Consider the following 16,327-nt stretch of genomic DNA (forward strand, 5'->3'; position numbering starts at 1 on the left):
AAAAATACCCCCAAACCAACCATCTTTCCACATCAAACCTTCTCAAACAACCTTTCCCAATGAAGGAAAAGTTCAGTTATCTGTTCTCTGCTCCTTCTGTGTATTTGTTTTCAATGAGCCTTCATGCTTTGGCTGGGGACTGCACGATACGAATGAAGACGCTGTTATTGTGATATTTCCGCTCTGAGCGCAAGGAGAAAGAACCCCAAGTCTTGTACATCCAAGCAGCTCAGATCAAAGCTGTGCTTAGCTGCACAGGTGGAGGTCTGTCCATCAGCAAGGAACTCGCTCCACAGGGAAAAGGCCTTTAAAAAAAGGAAGGTGGTGTCCTGCAGCGAGGGGCTGCGGAAGCTAGGAATACAGATGCCCAGGATTCGGTGAAGATGAGCGCTGCTTTTGAGGCTGCCTGGGTCTGGAAGGGGCTTCTTGAACCTACAAGAAAAACCAACCACCTTGAATGTGCTTCAGTAACAGGAAATCTCATCGAACACACAAACCTCAGAGGCACCAAATCTACTGATTTTACAATCCTTGGGCGGGGGAAAAGGAGACAGGTCCATGAGGCTGGATAAGAATTTTCGTAAGGAAATTAGCCATCAAAAATCAAGCAGTGATGTGGAGTGACAAGGACAGTGTTTGGATGGGAGATGAGCCCAGCATGTCCGTGAAAAGGAAACTGGAGCCGATGTACAGCAGGTGGGGACCCTGGCCCCAAATTTTAACAAAGATGTTAATTGGTATCAGTGGCAAGCGGGTGACGCAAGACTGATGATTCTGTTCTTGTGTCATTCGCTTTATAATTAGCGGGTCATTCAGCAATGCTTTCGAAGCCAAAGCCAGACTGCTTGCTGCGAGCGTCAGCCCACGTTAGCTGGCTCGCCTGGCGGAAGGGACAGAGCCCTGGAGAACAGGCTGCAGGGAATAGGAACCTCAGTAGTTGCTTCGACAGAACAGGGTCAGACTGCACCAGCGCCAGCTCTGCGAGAGCAGGACCGCCTCACGTTGCTTTGAAATGGAGCTGCAGCCGGAGAGGAGTCGCTGTCAGCAGAGCGAGTGGAAGCTGCTCATGCCCAGCAGTGGAAGAATCAGGCCCCAGGCAGGAGAAATAAACATGTGGGGCCAGATCTTCAGCTGGCATAAGTCAGCATGGACTGCATCTACTTACACCAGGTGAGAATCTATCCCCCATTCCCCTCCCCCCCCGACTCCAGTGGTGGGATGGCTCTTTTTACCCCAGCTCAGGATCTATGCCCTTTGAAACCAGAGTGACAACTGATGTAATGGAATTACAGCTGGTTTACACCAGCAGGGAACTTGGCCCACGCCTATGTAGAATTTTCCTCTTTCCTTCCCTTTGAAGAGCTGGAGACGGGGTAAACGTTCCCTCCCTCGCCCCACCACAGGGAATTGGGTCACAGGGATGAATCCAGCATTTTGCCCCGAGGTTAGTGGGCACTCTTAGCTCTGGTGTGGCGTGGGGGAGGGGACATTCAGCTGCCAGTGGGGCTGGAGTTCAACATGGCAGGATCAGAGCAGCACACCCCTTACCTCTGTGTAGATGGTTGAGATGAAGGACGGGTTGATTTTCTTCCTCTTGACAGAAGGAGGCTGTGAAGCAGAGCGAGACGGTTGGTTATAACATCCATAAACCGGGCAATAAACCCCAGCTTCCCTGCCACGCTCTAGCAAAGACACGTGCTAACATTTGTTACTCGCCATTCGTCACCGACAAAGCCGTCAGGGAACGAGGACTGCAAAGCACTTTGACCCTTATTCTGCTAGGAAGAGTAACGCTCCAAAGGGACAGGAACCTAAATAGCACAGTTCATGGCCCTGTTGGATGGGGCTGCAGGGCCCAGAATAGTAAAGCAAAGGCAGGCGAAGGGCCAGATCCTGTCAAGTGCTGAGTGCTTCCCCAGTGACCCCTTCAAGGCTCGTGGAGATCTGTATGCCAAGCCCAACAAACATCTGCACCTCAGTCCCAACTCCTGTTCTGCCGCCTCCACGCACGGGACTGGCTAAGGGGCTGTGTTATCAATAGTTATGTAGCTGCTGGTGTGGGGCCATCTGGGGATTGCATGTGGGCAAAATGATCCCTCCACCATTGATAATGCCCAGCCCAGGGTCCACCCGTGTGTTAGACTCTGGGATTTTCAAAAGCACCTATGTGACGTAGGAGCAGGACTCCATCGACTGGCAGTGGGACTTAGCCGAGCCTTCAGGGTTAGAGGATGGGATGGAATCCTGGCTCCATTGATTTCAGCATGGTTAATGTCAGCAGCACAACTCCCAATGGGGACCATCTAAGTCATTAGGTGCCTTTGAAAATGTTGCCCTCCAACCTTTACAACTTGGATTTTCAAAGGGGCCTAAGTCAATGGAAGTTGGGGCCAGATTTTCAAAGGTATTTAGGAACCTAAAAATGCAGATAGGTGCCTAAGCTTTTGAAAATTCCACTAGCCACCTATCTACATCATTAGGTCCCTAAATACCTTTGGACATTAAATCTCACTACAGGTGTCTAACTCCCTTAGGGCCCTTTGCAAACCACAACCTAAAGGTGCAAATCATGCAATGCTCCAGTCCAAGTCAACAATGTGTAACACACACCTGCCTGCTGACCTTTAATGGCCCCTTCAAACCCCTTTGCAGGGGGCCTCCTACCACATGCCTGACCCCTTACGTTTAACAATCCGCCCCAACTTGTATTTAGCTCGCACACCTGCTCCTGAAGAGGAGCTCAGTGTAGCTCGGAAGCTCGTCTCTTCCACCAATGGAGGTTGGTCCAATAAATGAGACGACCTCATATATCCTGGGACCGACAGGGCTACAGCAACGCTGCCAACTCCCATTAACATGGATGGGAAATCCTGCCAAGCCCATTGGAAGTTTACCCTTCACACAGTAGTGGGCCCAGCTACGTAAGACGAAATCTTTGCAGAACCCAATACGGCCATTCGCTGTGGCTTGCCCAGATACTGCTATCACCATAGCAAGACAGACTCACCCTCTGGACAGCAGCGTACACCGTGAAGTCTCCTACCTGGGGAAAGTCAAGACAATCAACATCAGTGAAGAGCAAATGATGGACAAAGGGCCTAGCTGGCGTAGGTCAGCATAGTTCTATTGACTTCAGTGGAGCTATGCAAAATGCACACCTGCTGAGGACCTGACCCTGGGATCCTTGTACTAATAACAAGGTAGTGCTTCTGTTTGTTAGCTCTCAGAACACTTCACGCACCCAGTGAGTCGGCTGGAGAGCTGGGATTCAAGACTAGGTATCCCAAGGACTAGCACAAACCACTAGAACACAGCCCTTTATCAGGGGCTGTTCAAGGAAAGAATTACAGTTAGATTAGAACTTGAACCGAGCAAAAACGTTATGGATTGAAGGTAATCAATGGTTATCAATGGTTCGCTGTCAGAATGGGAGGGCGTATCTGGGGGGGCCTGGTACTATTCAATATTTTCCTTAGTGCCTTGAATACGGGAGTGGAGAGTGTATTATAAAATCTGCAGATGACACCAAGCGGGGAGGAGTTGCAAGCACTGCGGAGGACAGAATTAGAATTCAAAACGGAGAATTCAAAATTGGAGAACTGGTCTGAATTCAACAAGTGAAATTCAATAAAGCCACATGCAAAGTACTTCAATTAGGAAGTTGCGGGGCAGGGAAAATCAAATGCACAACTATAAAATGGGGAGGTGGTAGAACTGCTGAAGAGGATCTGGAGGTTACAGTGGATCACAAATTGAATACGAGCCACCGATGTGATGCAGCTTCAAAAAAAGGCTAACATTCTGGGATGTGTTAACAGGCGTGTTGTAAGTAAGACACGGGAGATAATTGTCCCGCTCTGTTCAGTACTGGGGAGGCCTCAGCTGGGGTATTGTGTCCAGTTCCAGTGCCACACTTTAGGAAAGATGTGGACAAGCTGGAGGGAAAGTCCAAAGGACAGCAACAAAAATGACAGATTTAGAAAACCTGACCTATGAAAAGTTAAAAAAAAAAAAAAACTAGGCAAGATTAGTCTTGAGAAAAGAAGGGACCTGATAAGTCTTCAAATCTGTTAAGGGCTGTTATAAAGAGGATGGGCTGAATGGTTCTCCATGTCCACTGAAGGTAGAGCAAGTAGTAACGGGCTTAATCTGCAGCAAGGGAGATTCCAGTCTCTAGCTCATAGAACTATCCTGAAGGTATTTTATGGGGCAGTAACGTGAGGAACCTACAGATGTACACCTGCGAGATATTTCCCTTTAGTAGTTAGCATAAGGTTTGGAGGCCTGAGCATAAGGGAGTTACCCAACAGTAACCCTGAGCTATGAGGGAACGGAGAATATTGTGTTTAGGGGATTTGGGGTGTAAAATGAGATCAGGAATAGGAATAGGAACAGAAACCAGCTGTGGATATTTTAGGATAGGAACATTCAGGTGAGTGTGGTCATTGTGCATGTCCCGGGTTCCCAACCAGACATTGAACTTTATTCTGTTGTGCTGATACCGGGACTAGAACCTTTCAAGCCTCAAATCTAATCACTGATCAACTGGAAATTCTGAAGTCAATATAATCAATGACCATTCAACAAATCAGGCAATGGGTTAGATATTAGAAAAAGTTTTCTAAACTCTCAGGGGAGCTAAGCTCTGGAATAGGTTTCTGAGGGAGGTTGTGGAATCCCCGTCACTGGAGGTTTTTCAGAACAGATTGGACAAGGGATGATCCTGGGTTACTTGGTCCTGCCTCAGCGCAAGGGGGCTGGACTTGATGACTTCTCAATGGCCCTTCCAGCATGGCGTTGCTATGATTCTTCAAGAACCACTGGCCAGATCCTCAGCTAGCGTAAATTGTTATCGCTCCATCGAAACCACAAAAATCAATGGAGCAATATCAATTTACATCAATAGAGGCTCTGGTCCCACAGGCCTGAGAGGTGACTCCTTTCATCCATACGCCTGCACTTGGAGTAGCTTGATGTAAAACAAAACCTACGCTTTGAAAGCAGCAGAGTGAACCTGGGAGGACCACTGCGCACTTACTTGTGGGTTGCAGTTGATCTCAGCGTAGATGGTGTTTCCTACAATTCTGCTCTGTGCATTTCCATTCTGTACAGGGGAAAAAATAACAACTGGGTTATCTTAGACATGGGGAAAAAAATAAGGGATTTAATTTCCTTCCTGTCTCTTCAATCAGGATCACTGGCTCAACTGCTGAGAGAATAAAATTCAACCATCCTCTGGGGCCAGATCCAAGGTGCAATGAAATCAACAGGAACCATTCCACCAACTTCAGTGAGCTCGGAATCAGGTTGCTAGAGGATGATGGACCCATGAACGACAAGCAGCACTGGGGGACTGCAAAGAAGAAGTCACGCCGAAAAAAATTGATTAGCTTTTTTAAACACAGGTACAAGAGAAGTGGATGGCAAGAATGAGGTAGAATTAATCTCTTTGGGGTTTCATAAAGCATTGGATACCATCTCTCCTTAAAGCTAAACTCACAAAGCCAAGACATACAGTGTGGATAGGCCACAGTGGTGCAGACTAAAAACTGACGAGAGGGGACTCAAGTCATGACAACCTTTCCACAGACAAACATGCCCTCCAGACCACAAGGTTCAGTCTGGTCATTCCCTCTGGGAGGGGTAGCTCCATCACCTACAGCCTATGACACACAGGTGAATTCTGATTCCAGTCAGTAGAGGACAGTGGTGTATATACACATTAACTAACTGTGTTACCTCTCTGATTTTTATGCTGCTTTTATACATTAAATATCTGTACTTTTATTATGAAAAACCCATTGTTCATCTGACATTAGCTCCACTTATCCAAGAAATAGAGACGTGAAACGTAACAAAACAAGAAAGACAAGACGAATACAGGGAAAGTATTTTAAGACTGGTTTCAGCGTAGCAGCCATGTTAGTCTGTATCCGCAAAAAGAACAGGAATACTTGTGGCACCTTAGAGACTAACAAATTTATTTGAGCACAAACTTTCGTGGGCTACAGCCCACTTCATCGGATGCATAGAATGGAACACACAGTAAGAAGATATTTATACATACAGAGAACATGAAAAGGTGGGAGTAGCCAGACCAACTGTAAGAGGCAGATGAGCTATCATCAGCAGGAGAGAGAAAAAGGTTCTCTCTCCTGCTGATGACAGCTCATCTCAATTGATTGGCCTCTTACAGTTGGTCTGGCTACTTCCACCTTTTCATGTTCTCTGTATGTATAAATACCTTCTTTCTTTGTGTTCCATTCTATGCATCCGATGAAGTGGGCTGTAGCCCACGAAAGCTTATGCTCAAATAAATGTGTTAGTCTCTAAGGTGCCACAAGTCCTCCTGTTTATTTTAAGACTGCGGCAGCTCCAAAAGAGCGAGATGAAATGAGTTCCAGGGGGCAGCAGAGGATCAGAAATCAGAAAAGGAGCTGCTATGCTCTAAACTGGGCAGAAGGTGGCAGCAGGTGGATATGAATGAATCCTGCATGCTGATAGACATTCCATTGACCTGTCTGGAAAATATATTTCTTATTTCAGATCTTACAACAAGCGTATTTCTATAGCACTTCTATCCTGCAGGACTGCAAAGCAATGTATACACTATACATAAGATTTACTTCCCCCACCCCTGCAAAGCAGCTCCCTCTTGGGTAGAGCACAGCAGCTGCTTAACAGCTACACAGCAACACAACACAAATGTTTAGATGGGAAGTAAAGAATGCCTGTGGCATTCGAAACTTCAGGGGGAATTTAGGCAGGTAAATTATAGTCACCCCAACTGCATTCACAGCCCAGGGGAAATGGCACTGGAGTGGGAATCAGGAGACCTAAGTGTCACTCCCAGCTTTGACCCTGAGCAAGTCACTTCCCCCACTCTGTGTCTCAGTTTTCCCATCCATAAAATGGGTGTAATGATCTTGACCAGACTTCATAAAGCATGTTGTGATCCACAGCTAAACAGCAGCAACAGAAGTGCTAAGTTACATATTATTGCATGGTGCTTTCTAGGGCGTTAGCGCAGAAGTCTCTGTTTTCCCCTTGTGCCTGTGTTGAGACAGGGACGCTCAATGAAAGTAAAAGATGGCAAATTCAAAGCCCATAAAAGGAACTAGTTTTTCAATTAATGCATAATTAGACTGTGGAACTCACTCCCACAGGCTGTCATTGAGGCCAAGAAGCGAGTAAGAGTCGAAGAGGGATGGGAGACATTTATATGGAGAACAAGGATATTCAGAGTTATAACAATTAATGCAAACAGAGTTTTGGAAGGGATAAAAACCTCATTCTTCAGGGCTTAAACCAATCTCGGACTATTAGGGGTGAAAATGACGCCTTCCTTGATAGCAGGTTATCCCACACCTGCCTAGAGAAGGGTTCTTTCCTCTTCCAGAGGCATCTGGTGCTGGCCACTATCGCAGACGTGATACTGGACCAGATGGGCCTGGGTCTGATCCAGTCTGGCAATCCCCATGTTCCTAGGGACGGTTTTCTATCTGATCTGGGTGGGAAGGCTGTCAGTGATATCCGTTCCTTCTGCCAAAGCAGGGTGGCGCTCCATGAGACTCACTCTCTGCGAAAGCTTTCAGCCTTTGCCACCATTAAGCTGGGCGAGCTGTAACAATACTGCCCTGACCTTGCCTACAAAGGGGGAAAACAAAGGGATTCCCTCGGGACTCACAGCGTTTCTTCTGGGGCGGGCGTCCTCCACTTCCTCGTAGATGGTGAGGGGCGGGTCACCGTCTTTGGAGGAGCCTTTGAAGAGACAGAACAAAGCGACTTGTGTAAGAGACCCCATCGCATCCCAGTCTCACAGGGTGAAAGTTACTCCAGACAAAGCCCTCTGCTCAGGGTTGCACAGGGTGTGGGCACCTTACCACTAACATATCACCCACAGCCCTGATGTTTCCCAGAGCCACCCACCCTGGTCCCAGTGATCTTAGTCTAAGTCTCTTGGCCTCCTACCCCAGGGTCAGGTTCCAAGCTGCAGTGCAGTAAATCAGGACGAGCATTTAAAAATCAACAGACAAGAGGCAGTTTCAGGGGGTTTCTATGGGTTTACAGGGCCAATTTCTCATGTCTTAGTCATAGATTTTCAGTCCAGAAGGGAGTCAGAGGACCAGTGTGACCATCTAGCCTGACCTCCAGTGTAACAGGTGTCAGCAGGGAGGACTGACAGTGTATAGACAGCTCTCCGCCATCCGTATGTGGCCCTCATGTTAACCTGCTTTCATGACCTGAAGGTGACGTTCCTCTACCGGATGAGCTTCCTTTTAACCACTTACGTCGCTTCTTCCGATGCTTGCAGAGGAAGATGAGGGTGAGCACCATGAGCAGAAGCAGAAGCAGCAGCCCCAGCCCCACAGCAACAATTGCCCAGAGTGGGACTTTCTGAAAAAAGTCTGGAAGAGAGAAAGGTGAAAAGCCGAGCTCTCGTTACACGGCAGAATGCCAGAGCCTTTCCTGACCCTTATTCTCCACCCTACTTTATAGCATGTTTATGATGGGTTAGTTAATGGGCAGTAGATGCTCTGGTAAATGATAGATCAATTGTCACAGAGCCCAACAGACTGATGAGAAATATTGCCAACCGCTGGTATTCAATAAAATCATGAGCGTTTTTTTTCTTTTATTTGCCCTCTGGTTTCCAATCCTCTAGAGTTCACTTGGGTCATATTTTCAGGTTTGTCTCCCATTGATGGCTAGAAACTTACTTTAAAAAAAATAATGAAAGCTGAGGGTCTCACCTTGTTGCCTGAGTCCAGAAGTTGGAGCTTTAATGAAAATGCTTAAGGTCGTAAGACTTGCAACAAAATCACAAGAGGTTGCAACACTAGCCTATGGCATATAACCATCTGTAACACCTTCTACAGATGTGCTCATAACACATATCACTCAGATCCTTAGCATGCTACTGGCCAAGTGCAGCAGCAAGGCTGTCCAATCTAATCACTGGGACCCAATTCAGAGACTTTTAGCAAAAAATAAAAAAAAAAGAAACAAAAAAACCACCAAAATGTTTAAGTAAATAAAAAAAACCCCAACAAAATAGACTTTTTGACATCAGTCTGTTTACTCACCCCAAATACTCCCTACTATGTCTTACACGGGCCAGGTTCCTCCAGGTAACATGACCTTTCCTCATCAGCCTACCCGAGTCCGTTGCAGAGAAAGGAAGTCCCTCCCCTGTTTCTCTGGATGATTGCCAGTTTGGCTGGCCAATCTGCTCACTTTCCCTCACTTCTAGTTCTATAGGGACATCACCCACAATGCTTGCGACTAGAGTGGGTCACAAATGTTTCATTGAAAAGATTTCACCAAAAATGGCATTTTTTGAAGAAAAAAGAACTCATAGATTTCAGTGAAATTTTATCAAAATGCTTCATTTTTCCTCCGATGTCAAAACATGCCACTTTCAGAATGAAATGTTTTGCTTTTCATTATGAAACAAATTTCTGCTATTTTTAATTCTTTTTTTAAAGTTGAAAAGGTTAAATAGGAGCACAATGTTCTCAGCTGATTGAAATAAAATGTTTTGATCAACCTAAAATGCAACTTCTTTAATTTTAATTTCATTTGGGAGGGAAATTTCCATTTTGTTTTGTTCCACTGGGGCTTTGTAGGTGCTACCACAATCATAATTATAGCAAAGAGACACTTCCTGAAGAGCTCATAATCAAGAGGAATAACAGCAGCTCTGTTTCCTTGAACAGCACCACTGGTTTTCCTGAGGTCTCCCATCCTCCTACTGAACCAGCTCAACCCTCCTTAGCAGGGACTGGGAGCACTGACATCTGAAATTGCAGGTGTATCCCTATCTAGCCTTTTACTGGGACAAGCTACTTGAATCCTAGAATCCCAGCAATGTCAGGCAGGAAGGGACCTCCAGAGATAAATTAAATTAATGGAGATATCCTATCTCCTAGAACTGGAAGGGACCTTGAAAGGTCATAAAGTCCAGCCCCCTGCGCTGAGGCAGGACCAAATAAACCCATACCAGCCCTGACAGGGTTTTGTCCAGCCTGTTCTTAAAAACCTCCAGTGATGGGGATTTCACAACCTCCCTGGAAGCCTGTTCCAGAGCTTAACTACCCTTAGAGCTAGAAAGTTTCTCCTAATATCTAACCTAAACCTCCCTTGCTGCAGATTAAGCCCATTGCTTCTTGTCCTACCTTCAATGGGCATGGAGAACAATTGATCACAGTCCTCTTTATAACAGCCCTTCACATATTTAAAGACTGCTGTCAAGTCCCCCCATCTTTTCTCAAGACTAAACAAGTCCAGTGTTTTTTAATCTTTCCTCACAGATCAGGTTTTTTAAACCTGTTGTCGTTTTTGTTGCTCTCCTCTGAACTCTCTGCAGTTTGTCCCCATCTTTCTTAAAATGTGGGGAAAAAGCGGGACAATGACCTCTCGTGTCTTACCTATGATGCTCCTGTTAATACACCCCAGAATTATATTAGCCCTTTTGGTAACTGCATCACATTGTTGACTCATATTCAATTTGTGATCCACTGTAACCCCCAGACCTTTTCAGCAGTACTACTCCCTAGCCATTGGTTTTACTTGCAAACATGTGTAGACCACGTGCCCCCTGCACTGGGAGCAGAAGGTAGCGTGAGTTTTGTGGTGGTTCTTAAATCCTGCAGGAGGAACTTCCATGATCTTGGACCAGGCCCCAAAACCTGTTGCCTTCGCAGATGAGCTTTACCTTGTTCTAAACTGTTTCGCTCGCAGGGCCCTCCGTGCTGGGGTTTGGGAGCTGGATTAACACAGGCTCCTTTGAAAATCCCAATCCTGGCTAAAAGGCTGGTCAAAAATTTTCCTTCACATGTGTTTTGACCGAAATTTGCTTTTTTTGGTTAAATAAAATGTTTTCATGAAGAGCATCTGCTTCTGGTGGAAAATTTTGAGTTTTATGTGGGAAAAAACACAAAAATAAAAGAAACATGGGCGTTGGCCAAAAATGTTTGGGTTTTGGCTGGTTGATGGAAAGTCTAAATGTTGTGTGGAAAATTTAGATTGAAACAATTTTGTTGTTATTTTGTGTAAAGTTTCTCCGTGTTCGGGGAGGGGGGAGAAATGTTTCCCAGAGAGTTCTACCTATCCCATAATCCCTGCCTCACTTCCCAGCTGCCTCTGCCCCGTGTGACATTGGGCAAGTCACATCACTGTTCTATGCCTCAGTTTCCCCATTTGTCAGATGAGGGGGATGATACTGCCCTCTTTTGTGAAGTGCTTGGAGATTTCCAGCTGACACGTGCTATATTCGAGTTATTAGTCAAAGAGAGCAAGATCCGCACTAGTGGAAACACACCTGTGTCACTGAAACCTATGCGACTAGCCACCAGAGCTCTGGCTGCTCCCAGACCCAGAGCCCCATGCATTGCAGAAGACAATAAATCCTCACATTTCTTCGGCTGAGGAATATTTACCTGTGGCTGGGAAGTCGCACAATGATTTGCCATCTACAGTGGCTGCGGCCCAGCTGGCTCGGTTACTGGCGTTACATTGGTAGAAGACGTCACTGCTGTCTGCGTTAATCACTATGTGCAGCAGGGATTGATTCTCAGGGAGCTGATGGTCCCTGTCAGACAGGATCTGGGACGTGCCTTGGGACCAGCTGTAGGTGACTCTGTCAGCGCCAGGCACTGAGCAGGACAGGGTAACGTTGCACTGGCCGAGCTCCTGGTGGGCAGAGAGCACCGTGAGGTTTGGCTGCCGGACTCGCTCTGAAAGGAGAGATCCTGGTGAGAGATGCTGAGGAAGGCGGCTGCCGTCAGTGACACACACTAGGGGAAAATGTAATCTTTGCTACTCACCAAACACAGAGACACGGAACTTCGTGATGTCTTCACGGCCTCCTCCAGTGTCAATTCTCAAGGTATAGAGGCCACTGTCTGACTTCTTAAAGGGATCAATCTGCAGTGAGAGATTCTCAGGGTGGAAAGTGACTCTGTTGATAAAATATGGGGATGACCCAAGGTCAGGGGGTTCCCCTTCATTAAATGTTACAATCCCATATGTCTCTGCTGAGTCTAGTGTAACCTCCCAGGTCATTTCTGTCCAAGGCTCCGGCAATTTCACTGGCTGTAACTGAACCGATTCCTCTGCAATTCTGGCCACTTCCATTTCTTTGCAACCTGGGGGTCCAAAAGTACAAAGAGCAGGTGAGTGAAGGGTTAACTGGGTCCCCAGCTTGTCAGGGAAACCTGGGATAAAACAGGATCATTTCCTGGCCTGGCTTAGGGGTGGGTGGAATTTAGTGCTGGTGAAAGGTACTGAACTGATCAGCCTGGAGTCCTCTATTAAACCACAGAGCAGCTGCACCCCAGGCTGTGTGCATCAGCACTGATCTGCACCAGGTTGGAGTCAGCCCCCATGGCCAGTTCGATCCTTGCTCCACCCCACTTTTCACTGTCCCAGGCAAAGGGGCTTCCACCTTGTCCCTAGGGAGGCTGATCCTCAGCCCCACCCATTCCACTGTCTCACACTTCTTGGAGTGGTGGAATGGGCTTGTGGCTAAGGCACTGAGCCAGGCCTGGGGACACCTGGGTTCAGTGTTGCCAGCTCTGCCACAGACTCCAGGGCTGACCATGGGCAAGTCGCTTCACCTATCTGTGCTTCAATTTCCCTCCTGAAAGTGGGGCTACTCATACGATGCCCTTTCCTTTCAATCTCTGTCTTGTTATTTAAAGTGTAAGGTCTATGGGGCAGGGACTGCGTACATGCAGCATCCCACATGTTAATAACCCCTGGCTCTTATCAGTATATCTCAACGTGCTTTCCAAAGGAGGTCCATTTCATTAGCCCCATTTTACAACTGGGGAAACTGAGGCACAGAGAAGGGAAGTGGCTTGCCCAAGGTCACTCAGCAGGAGAGCTAGAAATAAACACTCCGGTCTGCTGAATACCATCCCAGTGCTCTAACCACTCAGCCACACATGATGGCCCCTAGGGACTACCAGAATATCATCGCTGATACTCCCGGCTAGATATTCAGTCTCCCTGGCTCATCCGGGCCCCAGATTCCTTCTTCAGTCTGTCAGCTAAGTTGGGAAATGAGCTTTCATTCATTAGCATTTAGATGACAGTGCCAAGTGGGATGGTCTTACGGACTGTACCTTGGACCCCTTTCCCCAGAAGCTGCACGGAGCCCCACGCTCTCTTTTCACACCAGCCCCGGAGCAGCCCCTGGGCGCTAACAGCTCCTGCAAAGCGTTGAGCTGAAAAGCTCTTGAAAAATAACCCCCAAGAGCGTGAGCATTTTCTGCTCATCTGCCTTTTCCTGTGTGTGGTTAAGTAGGTGCCATTGTCTCCGAGCCAGCAGCGCAGATAAGCTGCTCTGGGGACCCTCAGAGGAGGGACAGGTGTGTGCAAATAGCACTAATAGCTTCCCTCTTTCCCATCACAGCTGCTGGGGGGCAGGGGGAGACACAGAGGAAGCCGCTGGGGTGAGCAGGATTGCTGGGACCGGAGCTTCCACACTCAATCAGATCATTGGTCCATCTAGCCCAGCCTCCCACTTCCAGCAGCACCCACCAAGGTGCAGGGCAGAAGCTGCTGTTACAGACGCTTTCCTCCCACACCCACTCCCTGGGGCGCAGGCAGCCACAGCAGGACACAGAGGGCCTGAGTCTCATTCACACCGAGGCCCCTTTACGCGGCCTGAGAGCATAAATAAGATCTTCAGGGCTCAGTCCTCAGTTGTGCTCAGTTTCTATTTGGCTCAGCTTTGGGGCAGGTGGGTACATGGGACCTTTCCACTCTGCTTAGCTTGGGCATCCCAGAGACTGGAATGGTCCCTGGTGTAACTTAGACCAGCTTCAGGGCTGCTCTAAATTACCCTGTGCCACCAAGCATCTGTCGGAGCTTTGCGGGCTCTGCCCCACCCTCTCCTGAACCTGGCATGCCCCCTCCCCGGTCCTCCCTGACACACTGCCTACACTGGCTTTACCCATCCAAGACTTCCCCTGAAACAGGGAGAACCCTCAGCTGCCCATTTCCAGCAGCCTCGTGGTGGCTCAGTCGCGTAGAGGCCTGAGCCTCTCGGTGAAACTGACTCCCGGACAGCAGCCTAGCACGGGGCCTACGCGGAAGTGAGGTCTCACTTCAGCCCACAGGACCCAGGGCTGGCCACTGTACAGTGAATCACACACTTAGCCACTGCCTCGCTGGGCTTAGAATAACACTGTGGTCTGTGCGAACACCTTTGTGCATCTTCCGCTCAGCAGACAGTCTGAGCTGCATTTAACTCACAGGTCAGCCTCTCCCCGAGACGCATTCTCCAAAGCAGAGCAGAGTCCGTGTTAGCTTTACACTAGGGTTGCCATTGGGGCTGGAGGTATTCCTGGGGTTGGACATTTTTCTGAAGGTTTCACCACATGACAATCTTTAATTAAAGATTAAGCTTGAATTCCTGGAGACTCCAGGACAATCCTATTGGCAGCCCTAGTTAACACACACACCCTGCCCTCTCTTCCCCACACACTTTTACATAAATAGCCACAAGGACAAGGTTGAATTACATGAACACAATCAAAAGCAAGAAGCTAGAATAAGTATTGTCCCATGCTCAGTATGACACCAAAACTTAGGTTTACTCGTTAAGAAACTGAATATTGTAATAAATAAGAACCCGTTTTTCGTAGAGGGCTTTTCATCCATTGATCATCATTATCCTCATTGTACAGGGTGGGAAACTGAGGCACGGAGCAGGGAAGTGACTGACACCATGCATCGTTGTGGAGCTGGGAACGGAACCTGGAAGGGGGAGGGGAGGCAGATAACCAGCTGGTGTCAATCAGAAAACGCATCTCCATGGCAGGCAATGGAGCTATGTCAGTTTACACCAGATGAAGATCTGCTCTCGCTCGCTCCCACTCCAGAGCCCTATCCATGGATAGCACACAGCTATGGGCCGGATTCTCATTTACCCTAAGGCCCCTTTACACCCCTCTGCCAGCGTAAAGCAGCCTTCAAGTGGGAGCATCTGTAATTTACATCTACTTACAGCCCCTTTAACACGGCCAGCGTGATATAAAGGGATCTTCGTGAAAATGAAACTCAGGCCCGAAATGTTTAGCGCTTTTAACCTCTCCTGACAAATGAGTTTTTCTGGCCCCGGGATAATTTGTGCTGCTTGTCCATGAATTCCCTTCAGTTTGTAAACTCTCCTGTACTGAATTTTCCAACACTGAACCGAGAAACACACAATCACCTCTCTGTTCCATGACCTGATACTTCTGCATATGCTTCCCCAAAGCACATCAGCTTGCCCCTTGCTGCGCCTATCTCTTTCACAGCTCATGCCCAGGCCCCTAGGCCTCCCTGAACGCTGACAAATGCATAGCGGGAAACTCGCCTGGCTCACCTGTGTGTTAGTGTTATTACCATCGATAGCAGAGTCATAAAAATGTGTCCAGACTTTATGGACTGCCTGTAGGATGCTGCATGTTTTAATCCTACTCGTCTCCCATGCCAGAAGGTGAAGTTCTAATGTTTGCTCTGTAACTAAACACATTTGCTGAGACTGTAGATCCCCCCCAGTCAGGGGAGAAGCCATATTAAGTGTGAAATGCTAGTTTACCACAAGCAGGGTTCTCTCCTCCCCACCACCACAAGGTGTACAGACACCAGACAAACCGCTGTGGATACAAGCCTTTGTTGATTTTGCTTCCCCCACACCTCTGAAGAGGGGACATGTGCAAGCCCACGTCCCGTCACAGTTTGAATGTGGGGGGAAGGGAGTACAAATGCCTGTTTAGGAGAAATTGGTCTCTTTATGCTGTCTGGAGTCTGAGGGGCAAAGATTCCTAAACATAAGTGAGAGATCCGCCAAGCTGCTTGGCTTGGGTTAGCCCTAAAGGACGTACAAGCTTGCTTATTACAGACACTTCTATTACCTTTTGTGTATGTTCACCTGCTTTAATCTTGTCAATAACGCTCATTTCTTTTTCCTAGTTAGCAAACCTTTAGTTAGGTTGTTACAGGATTGGTTACAAGAGTTGTCTTTGGGTTAAGATACCAGTGCAACTGACCTAGGGTAAAAACAACGGCACCTTAGAGACTAACAAATTTATTTGGGAATAAGCTTTCGAGGGCTAAAACCCACTTCATCAGCTGCATGGAGTGAAAAATACAGAAAGCAGTATAAATATTACAGCACATGAAAAGATGGGAGTTGCCTTACCGAGTGGGGGATCAGTGCTAACGAGGCTAATTCAATTAAGGTGGAAGTGGCCTATTCTCAACAGCTGACAAGAAGGGGTGAATATCAAAGGAGGAAAATTACTTTTGTAGTGCTAGTCACCCCTTCTTG

General features: G+C 47.5%; 1 pseudogene; it reads right to left on the reverse strand.

Moving 5' to 3' along the window:
• Positions 1–351: 351 nt before the first annotated feature.
• On the reverse strand, positions 352–14,370 carry LOC135892840 (natural killer cell receptor 2B4-like; annotated as a pseudogene).
• Positions 14,371–16,327: the final 1,957 nt, after the last annotated feature.

This window comes from Emys orbicularis, chromosome 20 (assembly GCF_028017835.1).
Source record: "Emys orbicularis isolate rEmyOrb1 chromosome 20, rEmyOrb1.hap1, whole genome shotgun sequence".
NCBI lineage: Eukaryota > Metazoa > Chordata > Testudines > Emydidae > Emys > Emys orbicularis.